The sequence below is a fragment of the Monodelphis domestica genome, chromosome 2 (genome assembly GCF_027887165.1).
Source record: "Monodelphis domestica isolate mMonDom1 chromosome 2, mMonDom1.pri, whole genome shotgun sequence".
In the NCBI taxonomy this organism is placed as follows: domain Eukaryota; kingdom Metazoa; phylum Chordata; class Mammalia; order Didelphimorphia; family Didelphidae; genus Monodelphis; species Monodelphis domestica.
Window position 1 is genome coordinate 253,672,162 of NC_077228.1, and position 19,385 is coordinate 253,691,546.

At 35.9% G+C, this 19,385-nt stretch overlaps 1 long non-coding RNA gene across 2 annotated transcripts in view; it reads right to left on the reverse strand.

The window, feature by feature from the left end:
* The window catches only part of LOC107651392 (uncharacterized), a 39,555-nt gene that overhangs the window by 1,399 nt on the left and 18,771 nt on the right, over positions 1-19,385 (reverse strand). The window contains exon 2 of one of the 2 annotated variants that reach the window (XR_008916471.1): positions 2,399-2,750. The exons of the other annotated variant lie outside the window; for it this stretch is intronic. This is a non-coding gene — a long non-coding RNA (uncharacterized LOC107651392). The remainder of the gene's footprint in view (positions 1-2,398; positions 2,751-19,385) is intronic. 2 annotated transcript variants of the gene reach the window in all.

Genomic DNA, 19,385 nt, shown 5'->3' on the forward strand with positions numbered 1-19,385 from the left:
GAAGCAAGCTGCTCCCTGGCATTTTTATGCCTAGTGGGGAGGGGAAAGAAGTTTATTCTTCCAAACAGAAAGTAGAATTGCAAGCATGGCCCACTCTATGAAAGAGTGATACATTACCTATCTTAAACAGCTCCAGTTTTAGGATGTTTTTTTCTTCCTACCATTCCTAGGTGCACTGATCCTTGCAATTAGCTTGGATAATTCTGAGATTCAGGGGAAAAATTCATCTCTCTACACCCTCTTGCCATTCTGGCCTGTCCAGTCTCTATAATACATCCAATATGTGATTCCTCCACACTATATTCAGCTTGGAATTCTCCGAGCTCTCTGAATGATCCCAGAGGTATGAGCAAAAGGAACCTAGATGGATGATGCTACTGGGGTGGGGGAGGGGGGAGGAGGAAGAACCTTAAAGAGTCTGGAGGTGGGTTTTAAGCCTTTTCATACTCCATTGTTTTATGGAAGTCTCTATCAGAATTGGAAAAAAGAAATCTTGAATTCAGTGCCTGTATTATATAATTGAAAATCTGTTACCCTAAACAAAGAACTACATTTCCCAGGAGCCCACTGACTTCCTGTCCTTATGTATTTCCTGTAGACAGAGGATATTAGGCAAGGACATGAAGGGTCTCACCTCTTTACTTCCAGTACCAAGCTTGGTGGTGGTAAGGTAGGTGTTTGAACTGGCTGATCAGCCATGGGCATGTGGTCTTTATTTTGTATACTCTTTATTCCTTGATTTCTAATGATCATTAATAAATCTCTTAAAATATAATATTTTTATTATTGAGATTTAATTTTAATTTTTACAGTATTTAGTGTCACATAAATTTTATTTTCTGGTTGCTTGTTTTAAGATTTTATTTTGTTTGTTAAGTTGACATATTGGTTCTAATCTAATATATTCTGTTACACTATGTCATTTTAAGTTACTGTGTTTTGGCTATTAGCTATATATGTGTTATTACATTGTCTTTATTTGTACTTTTGCCCTGTGACTGGATTGGAGAAAAGACCATTGTAAAAGTACCTTTGAGTTGTTTGTAACAAGAAGTAAGGATCCATTTAGTAGCTGAAGTGAAGTGCTATAGCACTATTATCTTGCCTCCACATTAAAATGAATGAGACATATGAAAGACATGCCTTTTAGAGCTGTTACAATCTCCTACCAAAGGAGGGAGTAAACCCAAGGGTTGGTTACCCCATGATGGGTTATTGTCTTGTAAAGTTGTCCTAAGGGGCATGGTACCCCTAAATGGCCCCTGAGGGAGCATTTCAGCCAAGATTGAAAACCATGAACTTAAGTGGCTACCTGAGTGGATCCAAGTGTCAGTCAACACCTTCCTCGGGGGGGGGGGGTTGCATAATTGTCATAGGGATTGTATAATTCTCATAAAACTAAAAAAATCTTTTGAGAGAACACATTTCAGGAAAAGGAATTTGATAACTCTTTGAATCTAGAAGATGAATTGTTTGAAGACAGAACCATGAAGATGCCTGTAGAAACCTCCACAGCATCAGAAGATTCAGAATGAGCCAAAGAGTATAATTGATTGAACTGTGGGGGGTTGTAACACATTTATTTTTTATGTATACTCTTATGCCAAAAGGGACTGCCCCCTAATTGGCTTTTTGTCAATGCACCTAGCAATCATTGGTTTTGTTCTCTTTCCCTTTTATCCCCAAATTATTGTAAATTTACAAGTTGATTATGTTTACATGATCTATTGGGGAGTCTAGTCTCCCAAAGGATCCCAGGGGTATAGTGTAATTAGAATCTGTTACCCTAAAAACTATGATTCCCAGCAAAACTATGATTCCCAGCACTCCACACTCTTCCTGTCATTACATGATGACATAGAGAGGATATAAATTCTGGGGAGTTTGGTGTCTCACTCTTTCCTTCCTGTTGGCTTTCGTGGAGTAGGAACTTTTTGAGCAGATAGAAAAACTTAGCCACATGGTTCTGTTTTGTCAGATAATAAACTTTTAAAAAATATTATACTTGGAGTATTGAACATTAATCTAAATCTTACATTTTCTGATCTTTTTCTCCTAGTGTTACCAGTAACATACTCCTGAATATAAATTCTGGATAGAATCTTTTATTTCTTCTTAAGATAATTGTTACTCATGGATTTGACTTTACTTCCAGTATTAGTTCCAATATGGCTACTAACTGTTCTCCAAATGGAAAAAAAAAAAACATCTTTCTGACAACTTATGTAACTCAAATATACTCTCTGATTAGAGTTATTTTTGAGTCTCATTACTTTCATACCATAATTTTGATATGGTGTTTGTAACTCTCTGAGATACCCAAGTCATCAAAGGCTACAGAGTTTGCTTATAGATGGCTTCTATGTTTTGGGTTAGTATGGACCAGGAGGTGTCTTACTTTCTTTGACAGTGCCATTCATCTATATGTAGCCCAAGAAACATTCTTCACTTCTGTGAAGTCAGAGGTATACTGAGAATCTTCTATGATGACATCTCAGCTTTTGAAAAGGCAGTGACCAGAACCATGATCCTTTTCCTTTCTTTCTACATTTTCATCTTTTTTGCTGTCCATTGACTGAAATCTCCTGAGAGGTAGGAACAAAGACCTCATCAACAGCTTTTCTCACTTTCATGTGGTCTATCTATATTATGGTCCTGGATTATTCACCAATATAAGACATGGATCTGCCAAAGTTGGATCAAACTCTTTTTATTTGGTACTGTCTTCCCCTCTCTCTTGATCCTTCCCCCTTCCAAAAAAAAACAAAAAAAACAAAAAGTGGGTTCCTCTATCTAGTCTTGACAACATGCAAATAACTACATAGAAACAATACATATACAGAGTAAAATAGACATAAGCTTAAATGGAAGGCATTTATTATTAAGGGGGAAAGGGCTTCTTTTTATTTATGTATTTGCTTCTTTATTTTATTTTTTAAATTAATTTATTTAGTTAATTTAGAACATTATTCCTTGGTTACAATAATCACATTATTTCCTTCCCTCCCCTCCCTCCACCCTTCCTGCAGCCAACACGCAATTTCATTGGGTATTACATGTGTCCTTGATCAGAACCTATTTCCATGTTGTTGGTATTTGCATTAGGATGTTCATTTAGAGTCTACATCCCCAGCCATATCCCCTTGACCCTTGTATTCAAGCAGTTGTTTGTCTTCTCGGAGATTCCTCCAAGTTGTTCAGGATCACTGCATTGCCACTAATGGAGAAGTCTGTTACATTCTATTGTACCAGCAGTCTCTGTGTACAATGTTCTCCTGGTTCTGCTTCTTTCGCTCTGCATCAATTCCTGGAGGTCTTTCCAGTTCCCATGGAATTCCTCCACTTTATTATTCCTTTGAGCATAATAGTGTTCATCACCAACATATACCACAAATTGTTCAGCCATTCCCCAATTGAAGGGCATCCCTTCATTTTCCAATTTTTGCCACCACAAAGAGCACAGCTATGAATACTTTTGTACATGTCTTTTTCCTTATTATCTCTTTGGGGTACAAACCCAGCAGTGCTATGGCTTTTTTATGCCCTTTGGGCATAGCTCTCCAGAATGGTTGGATAAATTCACAACTCCACCAGCAATGCATTAATGTCCCGACTTTGCCACATCCCCTCCAGCATTCTTTACTTTCAGAAAAAGGGCTTCTTGCAGGAAATATGATTTTAGCTTGGACTTGAGAAAAGCCAAGAATGCCAGGGAGTAAAAATGAGAAGGAGGATTCCAGAGACAAGCAGTGAAAATGAACAGTGGAAGGAGATGTAGTGCCTTATGCAAGAAACAGCAAAGAAGCCTGGACTTCTTTGACTGGATGGTAGAGTATGTGGAAAGAAGGAATATGTAATTGGAAATGTGGTAAAAGAGCAGGTTGTAAAGAACTTTAAAAACCAACTAGTGAAATTTATATTTCATCCTACATATAATAGGGAACACTGGAGTTTCTTTAATAGAGTAGGGTGACATGGTCACACCTGTACTTAAGGAAAATCAATTTGACAATTGACTGGAGGATAGACTGAAGTAGGGAGAGTCTTGAGGGAGGGATATCAACCAGTGGCTAATTTCAGTATAGATGATTAGTAATGTTATAAAAATTCTGCAGGGTGCTGTTTGTTTCTAAGGAAAGAAGAGGACACAGATATGCTGAAGGCAACTCAAACCAGCTCAGAAAGAGGTTTCAGAGAGAACTGATAGGACTTGGCAATTGATTGGATATGGGAACAAGAAATCAAGAATGACACCTAGATCTTGAGCCTGAGTGACTGGAAGTATGGTGATCCTTTTGACAATAATAGAGAAATTTGGAAGAGGAGAGAATTTGTGGGGTGAGAAGGAAAATAATTAGTTCTGTTTTGGACATACTGAAGATGTCCAATAGGTAGTTAAAGATGTAGGAGTGTAAGTGAAGATAGAGAGGTTAGGGCTGAACATATCAATCTGAGAATCATTAAACTATGGACTGAATTCATGAGAGCTGATGAAACTAACAAGTAAAATAATAGTATAGAGGCAGATGAAATTGTAGGACAAAGCCTTAATGGATATTCATGGTGAACAAAGATTAAGAAGTCAGAGAGATAGGAAAAGAACAGTGTTACAAAAAAGCCTTGAAAGAACAGCTTATTAAAGAGAAAAGGATGAACTTACAGTATCAGCTCCATAAATAACTGTTAACTTTGGCAAGAAATGCTAAATCAGTTGAATGATAAAGTTAAAAGCCAGAATGAAGAGACTGAGAAGAAAGTGGAGGCAACAGTTGTCTGCCTACTCAAGGAGGCTAATTTAGCCACAAAAAGCAAGACAACAAGCAACAAGTACTTACTATGTGCCAGACACTTTGTTAAATTCTGAGGATATAAATATAAGCAAAAAGGAAGACAGTTCCTGTCCTTTAAGAGCATATGTTCTAATGACTTAAGACAACACACAAAAAGGAGCTGAAAAGAGGGAGGAGGTGTGCCCATATGGGAGTCTAGAGCCCATTTGGGAAGGGAATGACTCAATGGTTGTCCATCTTCTAAATGGAGGCTCCAGAGAACTTACTAATGTAAGAAGGTGTGGGATTTTGTAGGCTGCGAAGGCTCCAGTCACTAAGGGAAGTTCTGCGGGGGAGGAGAGAAGGGAATAAGCATTTATATAGGGCCTACTGTATGCTAGTCACAGTGTCAAGCACTTTTTACAAATATCATCTCATTTGATCCTCATAATAACCATGAGAGGCATTTTATAGTTGAAGAAATGAAGCAAATGGAGATTAAAATGATTTGCCTGGAAATATTATAAGTAGTGTCTGAGGCTACATTTAAATTCAGATCTTCCTGACACCAGGCCCCCCACTCTATCCACTATACCACCAGTGACCTCTTCTCCAGTTTGAGAAAGAGAATTAGTGGGGAACAGAGGACCAAGAGAGGGATTTCGGGGTTTTGGTAGACATGGGTAAGTTGGTAGGCAATCGGTAATAGACTGGAAGAGATTGAATTTTAGTGAGAGAATAGGAATAATAAAGGGGGCAATATACTAGAGTAAATGGGATGACATAAGCAACTGAATCAACTTTGCTACAATATCTTCAAAATATAAAATTATCAACCAAGGCAAAGAATTGGAAGTTATGGGGATGCCTATCAACTGGAAAATAGCATAAAAAATTGTGGTACATGTGGGTGATGGAATACTATTGTGCTATAAGAAATGATAAACAGTATGATTTCAGAAAAAGTTGGGAATATCCACATAAACTGATGCAGAGTGAAATAAGCAGAACTGGGAAAACTTGTACACAGTAATAGCAATATTGGACAATGACAAACTTAGCTTACTCTCAGCAATACAAAGATCCAGGACAATTCTGAGGGACTAAGAATGCTATCCACCTCCAGAGAAAGGACTGTTTAAGTCAGATATTGATCAAGGCATACTCTTTGTCACATTAGTTTATTGACAGTTTTATTCTGGCATTTTGATTTTACATGGGCATTCTCTAATAAACATATAAATATGGAAGTATGGTTTGCATGATAATACATGTAGAATCTAGATCATATTGCTTACCATCTGGGAGAGGGGAGAGGGAAGGAAGAGAAGGGAAATTTGGATCTTATAATTTTGGAAAATATGTGTTGAAAATTGTTATTACATGTAATTGGGAAAATAAAATAACTTTGAATAGAAAAAATAAAATAAAACAAAATCATCAAACAAAAAGGAGGAAAAATAACTGGAACTCTTTAGGAAAACTGGGAGGCAAAAGACTATCAGTGCCTACCCATCTTGCTGCTCCAATTAATTGCCTTTGAGCACCTGTCACATAAGGAATTTCAAGTTCTTGCTTGAAGATTCAATAAGGAGTTGCTACTGTGACATCAAAGTTGGCTGCTCCCAAAACCCAACAGCATAACCTTGAATTGACCTGACAAGGCTTCTACCTCCCTTTCTCACAACCACTTGCATTAACTCCAACCTTAAATCTAGAGGGTAAAGTCTCTAGTATTTCACATCATAGTGATATCAACTTCTAACCAAGAGGATATCGAATATATAAAATTAAAACCTGAACACCATGAATAAGTTCTGCAATATAGATGATAGAAGGGATAAACTTCAGAAATGAGAGCTAAAACATGCAAGCAATGTTCATTGTCAAGTCATTTAAATAAGTTCAACTCTTTGTGACCCCATTTGGGGTTTCTTGGTACAGGCTCTAGAATGGTTGACCATTTCCTTCTCTAGCTAATTTTACAGATGAAGAAACTAAGGCAAAAAAGGTTATGTGAAGTGTCCAGGACCATATAGCTAATAAATATCTTAGGCCAAATTTGAGCTCAGGAATGTCTTTCTGACTCCAGGTCTAGTATTCTATTGTGTCACCTCTTTCCCTTCATGCAAGAAATAGAAAATCACAAAATATGGGGCAGATGGGTAACTCAATAGATTGAGAGCCAGGCCCAGAGACAGGAGGTCCTAGGTTCAAATCTGGCCTCAGACACTTCCTAGCTCTGTGACTCTGGGAATGTCACTTGACCCTCATTGCCTAGCCCTTACCACTCTTCTGCCTTAAATCCAATACACAGTATTGATTCTAAGATGGAAGGTAAGGGTTTTTATAAAAATTTAAAAAAAAAGAAAATCATAAAATGAATTGAATAATAAATGAAATAAAACTTCATGAATGATAAAAATAAAATTAGAGTTGTTGCTTAGAATATAAAAGAAGTAATAGGCAATTAATAGATACATAGATCAAAAAAATACTGAAGAAAATAGAGTGGAAATGACCTCCAGGAATTGATGCAGAGGGAAAGGAGCAGAACCAGAAGAATATTGTACAGAGACTGATACACTTTGGTACAATCTAATGTAATGGACTCCTCCATTAGTGGCAATGCAGTGATCCTGAACAACTTGGACGGATCTACAAGAAAGAACACTATCCACATTCAGAGGGAAAACTGTGGGAGTAGAAACACAGAAGAAAAACAATTGCTTGAATACATGGGTTGAGGGGATATGGTTGGGGATGTAGACTCTAAATGAGCATCCTAATGCAAACACTAACAACATGGAAATGATTTTTAATCAAGGATACATATAATACCCAATGAAATTTCATGTCATCTATGAGAAGGGTGGGGGCAGGGGAGGGAGGGAAATAATATGATTCTTGTAACCAAAAAATAATGTTATAAATTGGCTAAATAAATTAATTTAAATTTAAAAAATAACAACATAAAATAAAAAGCCCCCCCAAAAAAAGAAAAAGAAAATAGAGCAACAACTTGAAATCTTAATTAAGATTCAGAGGTTATTTTAAAATAAAAATAATTAGATATTATATTGAAGGAACTCATTAGAGAAAGCTTCTCAGAATGTATAAAAAAATAGTAAGGTACGATAGAAAAAATTAGAGAAAAATACATCTTAAAAGAGTAGAACCTGAAATTATATATTGTATAAATCTGAACATATCACTTAAAGGAGAATTAACATATTCCAAAAACTAACAAGGCCCCAAATAACTTACTGAACAAAATTTATAATTAAAAAGATTCCTACAAATAGTAGGGAAAGAAATACAGATTAACTAAAGAAATGCTTCTTAAAAGTAATAGCATACTGTAAGCTTGTTATTACCTATTGTAAAGATCATAAAATCAGATATATACATTTTGATAAATATAATAGAAACATCCAAATTATAGTTTGAACTTGAAATGTGAATTACAATCAACAAAATATATTATTAAAGGGATGGTTATCAAATGCCTAAAAAGAAAAGCAGTGACCACAAAGAATCATCATAGTTTCATCAAGAGCAGGTCATGGTAGGCAAATCTCATGTCCTTCTCTGACAGTGTTATTAGGTTGGTGAATCAGTTAAATTGGTTATATATAGTTACCTAGATTTCAGAAAATAATTTTACATAGTCTCTCATGTCATACTTGTGGACAAGATAAAGGTATGAAGCCTGTACACTTATATGGAATTAGAACTGGTTAAATGACTAGACATAAAGATTAGTCATTAATAGATCTTTGTCAAAATAATAGAACATCCCTAGAGAATTAGGGACATAAATCCTTGTGTTATTTAACAGAAGATTATATATTTAGCACTGGAAGGGATCTTAGAAATCACTTAGTTCAACCTCTTAATTTATAGCTAAGAAAGCTGAGGACTAGAGAGGTAAAGCAATCTACCCAAAGTCAGAAAAGTAAAGATTCAAAATCCAGAACAGATTCCACTATATTATATTGATTCCAACTCTGATAACCATAATTGATATGCTTATAGAACATTGGGTTGAATTTCATAAGATGAAATTAAATAGGAATAAATGTAAATTCTTCAATTCACAAATTATAAGATGGGATAGGAATTACTAGACAGTGATGACTCTGAAAGAGACCTAGAGATGCACTGGAAAGTTGGTACAAGTGAACAATGTAATATATGTGGCCAAATAAAGTTAATATAATTTTAGGCTGTATTATGGTAACAATAATAGCACACATTATTATTACTCCTTAAACATAGGTGAACACAGAATAGTAATAACGGTCATATCTTTGGGAAAGAAAATATTTTAAGACCAAACAAGAGTTAGAAAGAATTACAAAATGCAAAATAAATAATTTTGATTTCATTAAATTAAAAAGGTTTTGTACAAACAAAACCAATGCAACCAAAATTAGAAGGGAAGCAACAAATTGAGGGAAATCTTTATATAATGAAAACCTCTGACAAAGGTCTAATTACTCAAATTTATAAGTAGCTAAATCAATTGTACAAAAAAAAAAAATCAAGCCATTTCCCACTCGATAAATGTGCAATGGACATGAATAGGCGGTTTTCAGATAAAGAAATCAAAACTATTAATAAGCACATGGAGACTTCCGGGTAAACATGGCTGCAATCTAGACATGAATCACTTCCTCTCCCAGGCAATGAGCGAAATAGACTACCTCAAAAGAGCATAAAAATCATCCTTGGAAGAATGGAGGGACTCTCCAGTACACCACAGTAACAAAGGTATGTGGGGAGTGAACATTCCCACACTATAAGAAGGAGGAAAATCTTGCACAAAAACGTGAACTGAGCTGCCCTTCCCTCCCGACCTCCCCCACGGAACCAGAGTAGGGGCACAAAGTGCTCACCAGGGACAGCAAGTGAGTGAGGAACGTCTCTGTCTGGGGGGGCACACCAGGGTCCTTGGGATCTAAGGAGGACAGCAAGGGAAATACCTCTCAGGGCGGTTTCACAGGAGAACCCTTCACACTGGAGAGCGCGCAGTCCGCAGGGGCCCTTGCAAAATGCAAACAGTGTGGAGTCTTGAGAAACTGTAAAAACTGCCTGAGGTCAAAGCTCCACTCCTTGCTGTAGTGGGGCGGGGGGGGCACACCAGGATCCTTGGAAACTGACAGGGACTACCAGAGAACTACCCCTCAGAGCAGTTTTACAGGAGATTCCTGCACACAGGAGAAAAGAGCACAGGGACGGGCTCACTAACAAACCACGGAGGCTGGGAAGAACTAGTCTGAGGCAATTAAATCCACAGAAAACCTTCCCATATCACCCAGACCTCTGAACAAAAAGGAAAGGGAAAACCACTGAAGGGATGGCTCACACTGCCAAAGAGCAACCCTCCAAGAAGAAAGGGAAAAAGGTGACTATTGATAACTTTTATGGAGGGGAAAACCCAGGGGGCAGAAGAGAAAGAGGATGAAATTCAAACAAAATCAAAACATGCCCCCCCCAAATGGAAATTATCCACAAGCTCTGGAAGAACACAAAATGGAGCTTATCCAAAAGATAGAAACCTTCTGGCAAGAAAAATGGGAAAAGATTCAGAAAGAGGTCAGCAGCCTGACAGACAAGACCTCACAATTGGAGAAAGAGCCGGAGGCAACAAACAGAAGGGCAGAACAAACAGAAAAGCAAAACCAGTCCATAAAGACCAGAATCAAGCAACTGGAATACAATGATCTTACAAAATAGAAAGAATTAATAAAGCAAAGTCAAAAATTAATGAATTAGAAAAAAACAAAAAATAGGTCACTGACAAGGTGACAGACCAGAAAAACAGAGGAAGGAGAGACAACTTGAGAATCATTGGTCTACCCAAAAAAACAGAGATAAACAAAAATCTCGATGCCATACTACAAGAAATCATCAAAGAAAATTGCCCTAATGTTCTCAAGCAAGGGGGCAAAATAGAAATAGAAAGGGTTCATAGAACAGCCTCTATACTAAATACCCAAAAGACAACCCCCAGGAATGTAATTGCCAAATTGAAGAGCTTCCAAGCTAAGGAGAAAATCTTACAAGAAGCCAAGAAAAGGAACTACAGATATAAAGGAGCCCCCATAAGTATCACACATGACTTAGCAGCGAACATGCTAAGAGACCACAAAGCATGGAACACGATATTCAGAAAGGCAAGAGAAATGGGTCTTTTTCAATTTTATATCCCCATTCATAAGTTGTTTCATCGAGCCATCTGACACTTTTGGTGCTATTAATTATGTAGTCCTTAGTTAGTACCCTCTTTCCTGCTGCACAAGCTGCTAAATATTTTTCACTTTTACAAGCATGCTTTGCTATGAGATGTGTGAAATTTCTGTATTGCTTATTCTTAATAAAAGTACAATCTAGTTTTAAAAGCAATTTGGTTACATCCTCTTTCTCTTTGCCTCTAAATCCTGTTATCTGGATTATGTGTTTCTGGGCAGATTCTTCCATATCATTAGATTTGAATTTTTCTTTATGGGAATATATAGTCCAATCCAAAAGCATATTTATGGGCTTAGTAAAAAACACTGAGGTTTCATTTCCAGACCAGAAGGTTTTAAGAAGGAAGGTCTGTTCTTTGACTTTTAGGCTCTGAGAATCTGCCCCTTCATATAACCTGTGATTCAGATGCTGGACTTCCATTTCTTCCAACCAAGAATCGGCTATCCATCAAAACTAACTATATACTTCCAGGGGGAAGTATGGGCATTCAACAAAATAGAAGATTTCCAAGTATTTGCAAAGAAAAGACCAGAAATCAGTGGAAAGTTTGACATCCAAACACAAAGAGCAAGAGAAACATGAAAGGGTAAATATGAAAGAAAGGGAAAAGGAGAAAAATGTTATCTTTTTCTGTTATTCAAACACTCTTCTATAAGGACTACATTTATATGATTTTATATATATTAATATGTGGGGAAAATGTAATGTGTAACTCAAAAATTGTATACATCATTAGAGTAGTTAGAAGAATTAAGCATAGTGAAAGTTTGGGGCATCAAGACGATATGGAGAAAGGGGGGAAAGAAAGAAAAAGGGAGGAGGGGAATCGCCGATGGTACTAAGATATGCTTCAAGAAATAGAAAAAAAATAGAATAATCTTTCTCACACAAAGATACACATGGGAAGGGGAGAGGAAGAATTCTCTTATAAGAAGGAGAGGAAGAGAGTGTGAATTAGTATTACTTAAACCTTACCCTCAGTGAAATCAACTCTGAGAGGAAAGAACATCTAGATCCATTGGGATCTTGAATTCTATCTTATCCAACAGGGTAAAAGAGAAGGGGAAATTAAGGAGGAGGAGGAAGAGGGAGTATAAAAAGGGAGTAAAGGAGAGGGGGGAGGGCAAGGGAACAAAAAGTGAGGGGCTAAAAAGGGAAGCATATCAAGAGAGGAGACTAGGGGGACTGATCTAAAGTAAATCACTGGTCTAAAAGGTTATAGCCAAAGAAGAAAGGTCAGAATTAGGGGAGGATATCAAAATGCCAGGGAATCCACAAGTGACAATCATAACTTTGAACGTAAATGGGATGAACTCTCCCATAAAACATAGATGAATAGCAGAATGGATTAGAATCCAAAACCCTACCATATATGGTCTTCAAGAAACACACATGAGACGGGTAGATATTCACAAGGTCAGAATTAAAGGATGGAGTAAGACCTTTTCGACCTCAACTGATAGAAAGAAGGCAGGAGTTGCAATCATGATATCTGACAAAGCCAAAGCAAAAATAGACCTGATTAAAAGGGATAGGGAAGGTAAATATATTCTCTTAAAAGGGAGTGTAGACAACAAGGAAATATCACTAATCAACATGTATGCACCAAATGGTATAGAACCCAAATTTCTAATGGAGAAACTAGGCGAATTGAAGGAGGAAATAGACAGTAAAACCATATTAGTGGGAGACCTGAATGAACCACTATCAAATTTAGATAAAACAAATCAAAAATAAATAAGAAAGAGGTAAAAGATGTGAATGGAATCTTAGAAAAATTAGAGTTAATAGACATATGGAGAAAAATAAATAGGGACAAAAAGGAATACACCTTCTCAGCACCACATGGCACATTCACAAAGATTGATCATATACTAGGCCACAGAAACATGGCATACAAATGCAGAAAAGCAGAAATAATAAATACAACCTTTTCAGATCATAAGGCAATAAAAATAATGAACAGTAAGGGTACAGGGAAAGCCAAATCAAAAATTAATTGGAAATTAAATAATATGATACTCCAAAATCAATTAGAGAACAAATCATAGAGACAATTAATAATTTCATTGAGGAAAATTACAATGGTGAGACATCCTTTCAAACCTTATGGGATGCAGCCAAAGCAGTACTCAGAGGAAAATTCATATCCCTGAGTGCATATATTAACAAATTAGGGAGGGCAGAGATCAATGAATTGGAAATGCAAATAAAAAAACTTGAAAGCAAACAAATTAAAAACCCCCAGAAGAAAACCAAACTAGAGATCCTAAAAATTAAGGGAGAAATTAATAAAATCAAAAGTGATAGAACTATTGAACTAATAAATAAGACTAGAACCTGGCACTTTGAAAAAACAAACAAAATAGACAAAGTACTGGTCAATCTAATTAAGAAAAGGAAAGAAGAAAAGCAACTTAACAGCATCAAAGATGAGAAGGGAAACCTCACCTCCAATGAAGAGGAAATTAAGGAAATCATTAAAAATTACTTTGCCCAATTATATGGCAATAAATATACCAATCTAGGCGATGTGGATGAATATTTACAAAAATATAAATTGCCTAGACTAACAGAAGAAGAAATAGAATTCTTAAATAATCCCATATCAGAAAAAGAAATCCAACAGGCCATCAAAGAACTCCCTAAGAAAAAATTCCCAGGGCCTGATGGATTCACAAGTGAATTCTATCAAACATTCAAGGAACAGCTAATCCCAATACTATACAAACTATTTGACATGATAAGCAAAGAGGGAGTTGTACCAAATTCCTTTTATGATACAAACATGGTACTGATTCCAAAGCCAGGCAGGTCAAAAACAGAGAAAGAAAACTATAGACCAATCTCACTAAGGATTATAGATGCAAAAATCTTGAATAGGATATTAGCAAAAAGACTCCAGCAAGTGATCAGGAGGGTCATCCACTATGATCAAGTAGGATTTATATCAGGAATGCAGGGCTGGTTCAATATTAGGAATACCATCCACATAATTGACCATATCAACAAGCAAACCAACAAAAACCACATGATTATCTCAGTAGATACAGAAAAAGCCTTTACTAACATACAACACACATTCTTATTAAAAGCACTAGAAAGCATAGGAACAGAAGGGTTGTTCCTAAAAATAATAAAAAGTATATATCTAAAACCATCAGCTAAATCATCTGCAATGAGGATAAACTAGACACATTCCCAATAAGATCAGGAGTGAAACAAGGGTGCCAATTATCACCTCTATTATTTAACATTGTACTAGAAACACTAGCAGTAGTAATTAGAGAAGAAAAAGAAATTGAAGGCATTAAAACAGGCAAGGAGAAGACCAAGTTATCACTCTTTGGGGATGATATGATGGCCTACTTAAAGAATCTTAGAGAATCAACCAAAAAGCTAGTCAAAATAATTAACAACTTTAGCAGAGTTGCAGAATACAAAATAAACCCGCATAAGTCATCAGCATTTCTATGTATTTCCAACACAGCTCGGCAGCAAGAATTAGAAAGAGAAATTCCATTCAAAATCACCTTAAACAAAATAAAATACTTTGGAATCTATCTCCGGAGACAAACACAGGAGCTATATGAGCACAACTACAAAACACTCTTCACACAACTAAAAGTAGACTTGAGCAATTGGAAAAACATTAACTACTCATGGGTAGGTTGAGCCAATATAATAAAAATGACCATCCTACCCAAACTTATTTATCTATTTAGTGCCATACCCATTGAACTTCCAAAAAAAAATTTTTAGTGATTTAGAAAAAATCATAACAAAGTTCATTTGAAGAACAAAAAATCAAGGATATCCAGGGAAATAATGAAAAAAAAAATACAAAGGAAGGTGGCCTTGCAGTCTCAGATCTCAAACTCTATTAAAAAGCAGTGGTCATCAAAATAATTTGGTACTGGCTAAGAGACAGAAAGGAGGATCAGTGGAATAGACTTGAGGTAAGTGACCTCAGCAAGACAGTATATGACAAACCCAAAGACCCCAGCTTCTGGGACAAAAACCCACTATTTAAGAAAAACTGCTGGGAAAACTGGAAGGCAGTATGGGAGAGACTAGGTTTGGATCAACACCTCACACCCTACACCAAGATAAACTCAGAATGGGTGAATGACTTGAATATAAAGAAGGAAACTATAAGTAAATTAGGTGAACACAGAATAGTATACATGTCAGACCTTTGGGATGGGAAAGACTTTAAAACCAAGCAAGACAAAGAAAGAGTCACAAAATGTAAAATAAATAATTTTGATTACATCAAATTAAGAAGGTTTTGTACAAATGAAATCAAAATGAGAAGGGAAGCAACAAATTGGGAAATAATTTTCATATCAAAAACCTCTGACAAAGGTCTAATTACTCAAATTTATAAAGAGCTAAATCAATTGTACCAAAAATCAAGCCATTCTCCAATTGATAAATGGGCAAGGGACATGAACAGGCAATTTTCAGTCAAAGAAATCAAAACTATTAATAAGCACATGAAAAAGTGCTCTAAATTTCTTATAATCAGAGAGATGCAAATCAAAACAACTCTGAGGTATCACCTCACACCTAGCAGATTGGCTAACATGACAGCAAAGAAAAGTAATGAATGCTGGAGGGGATGTGGCAAAGTTGGTACATTAATTCATTGCTGGTGGAGTTGTGAATTTATACAACCATTCTGGAGAACAATCTGTAACTATGCCCAAAAGGTGATAAAAGACTGTCTGCCCTTTGATCCAGCCATAGCACTGCTGGGTTTGTACCCCAAAGAGATAATAAGGAAAAAGACATGTACAGGAATATTCATAGCTGCACTCTTTGTGGTGGCCCAAAATTGGAAAATGAGGGGATGCCTTTCAATTGGGGAACGGCTGAACAAATTGTGGTATATGTTGGAGATGTAATACTATTGTGCTAAAAAGAATAATAAAGTGGAGGAATTCCATGGAGACTGGAACAACTTCCAGGAAGTGATTGCAGAGCGAAAGAAGCAGAACCAGGAAAACATTGTACACAGAGACTGAAACACTGTGGTACAATCAAACATAATGGACTTCTCCATTAGTGTCAATACAATTAAGCATTATTTTACCTGAAACCCTGAACATTCTGCAGGGATCTAGGAGAAAAAAACACTATCCACAAGCAGAGGACAAATTGTGGGAATAAAAACACTGAAGAAAAGCAACTGCTTGACTACAGGTGTTGAGGGGACATGATTGAGGAGAGACTCTAAATGAACACCCTAATGCAAATACCAACCACATGGAAATGGGTTTGAATCAAGGACATATGTGATACCCAGTGGAATTGTGTGTTGGCTATGGGAGGAGTGGGGGGGAGGAGGAAAAAAATGATCTTTGTTTCCAATGAATAATGCTTGAAAATGACCAAATAAAATAATGTTTAAAAATAAAAAAAAATAATAAGCACATGAAAAAGTATTCTAAATCTCTTATAATAAAAGAAATGCAAATCAAAACAACTCTGAGGTACCACCTCACACCTAGCAGATTGGCTAACATGACAGCGAAGGGAAGTAATAAATGCTGGAGAGGATGTGCCAAAATTGGGACACTAATGAACTGCTGGTAGAGTTGTGAATTGATCCAACCATTCTGGAAGACAATTTGGAACTATGACCAAATGGCATTAAAAAGACTGCCTGCCCTTTAATCCAGCCATAGCACTGCTGGGTTTATACCCCAAATCGATCATAAGGAAAAAGATTTTACAAAAATATTTATAACTGTGCTCTATGTGGTGGCAAAATATTGGAAAATGAGAGAATGCCCTTCAATTGGGGAATGGCTGAACAAATTGTGGTATATGTTGGTGTTGGAATACTATTGTGCTCAAAGGAATAGTAAAGTGGAGGAATTCCATGGGAACTGGAACAACCTCCAGGAATTGATGCAGAGTGAAAGGAGCAGAACCAGGAGAATATTATACACAGAGACTGATACACTGTGGTCCTATCGAATGTAATTGACTTCTCTACTAGCAGCAATGCTCTGATCCAGGACAATTCTGAGGGACTTACCAGAAAGAACACTATCCACATTCAGAAGATGAACTCTGGGAGTAGAAACACAGAAGAAAAACAATGGCTTGATCACATGGGTTGATGGGGATGTGATTGGGGGTATAGACTTTAAATGATCACCCTAATGCAATTATTATCAATAATATGGAAATGGGTCTTGATCAATGACATATGTAAAACCCAGTGGAATTGCCTGTCAGCTATGAGTGGGGAGTGTGGGGAGGGGAGGAAAAGAACATGAATCTTGTAATAATGGAAAAATATTCTAAATTAATTAATTAAATAAAATTATATATTAAAAATAAAAAATAACACCTTAAACCTTACAAAGTGCTTTTATACATGATGGCATTCAATACTTGCCACAAACCAAACGGATTTTATACCAGACATTTATCATTCTAATACATACCAGCAAATTAGCACAGAATGAGCTAAAATAAATGGGATTAACCTGTTCCTAAATCCAAATAAAAGAGAGTACTGTTAGGAAGCCACCATGAGGAACTGCCAAGTCATTTTACAAATGAAGAAACATTAACCCCAAGAGCTTAGATGACTTGCCCAGGGTGACATAGTAACAGTAGAACTGAGTGCCAAACTCAGGTCCTCTGACTCCAAATCTATTACTCTTTCCACTTTACCATGCTATTTCTGACATGGTTAGCGTCATTTGGATAAAAAATATCTTATAATAAATTATATCCTAGTTGAAAAATAGACAAAGAAAAAATGTTAATGATAGAATAAGATAAAATTTTCATCTAAATTTTTAGAACAAAAATGCATGAATAAACAAAAAGAACAAATTATTAAAGATCAGGTAAATGTTCTAAATTTCATAAAAATCGAAAGCATACATGCATCCAAAAAATGATACTCAAGAAAGAAAGAAAAAGAAAAGACTGGAAAAATATGTATGAAAACATAACATAGAAATTCAGTCTCTAAAATTTGTAAACAGTTGATTAAAATAGGAAAAGAAAAGCCAAAAGATAAAACAAAAATTATAACTAGAGAGAATTTCAACTCTTAATAATAAAAATTAAAAGTAAAATATCTTCAAAGTATCACTTTGAAAAGAATAGCAAAAATGATTTCAAATGACAAAATGCAGTGAGGAAAGGGCAATAGAAAAATAGACACTCATATATCACTGGTGATATCACAAAATAATGGTATCTTTTAAAAAATCTTCTGGTGAGCAGCTAGGTAGCTCCGTCAATTGAGAGATGGAAGGTCCTGTGTTCAAATTTAGCCTCAGACACTTCCTAGAAGTGAAGGCAAGAGTCTTTAAAAAAATCTTCTGGCAAGTATATTGCAAAAGTCACAAAATAATCACTTATATTTTGAGCTAATAATCCTACAGTGAGGAATTTACTCTGAGAATATTATTGAAAAGAAAAAAAAACTCATATATTCAAAGATGTTTATATTTTTGTTATGGGGGTGGGCTGAAAAAAAAGATTACATTTCTATTAACTGGGAAATAGTTTAATAAATTCTGATTCAGGGATATATAATTATATGATCAAGGTTGATAAGTATTAGAAATATAATGAAACCTGTAAAAAAATAGCTAGATGGCTCAGTAGAGGCTTAGAGTTCAAATTTGACCTCAGCTGTGTGACTCTAATTAACAAATCAAGCCCTTACCATTCCTCTGCCTTGGAACCAATATTAATTCTAAGATGGAAGGTAAGGGTTTAGAAAAAAAGAATTATATAAATGATGTAAAAAAGCAGAAAAACACTATATAATGACTATATAAATAGAAAGAGCACATATAATAAATAGTAATAGACAAAAAGAAATTAAAAGAAGAGTATTGTTTAAAAAATTGATTATGGATATTTATTCACATTTATTCAAAAGAAAAAAAACACCTCCATATTTTGGGGGGTTACAGAAGGCCTTGAATTTAGGTTACTATTAGATGTTTCCACATACTGTATGAGTTAAAATTGGTTTTGGTCAAATTAAGAGTTATAAAAAGTTGTTATGGTCACCATTTATAAAAGTTAACTCTTAAGTCACGAGGCTATTAGTAGCTTTATTACAGCAAAGTAGAGATAATAGAGAGGGAAAGGTAGAAAATATAGCCTAGCTAAATACTCTATAATTGCTGATCCAGAGAAATCCAGCTTAATTCCACCAAAGTCTCCCTCAGGTCTCGATTTCCAACCAGGAGTTGCAGTAGTCTCTTCAGCAAGAGCCACCAATGCAGAATCTCCAACTGCAGAATGAAATCTAACGCAGAGACACCAATGCAGCAGAATCTCTCCAATGCAGAAATGGTGCAATGC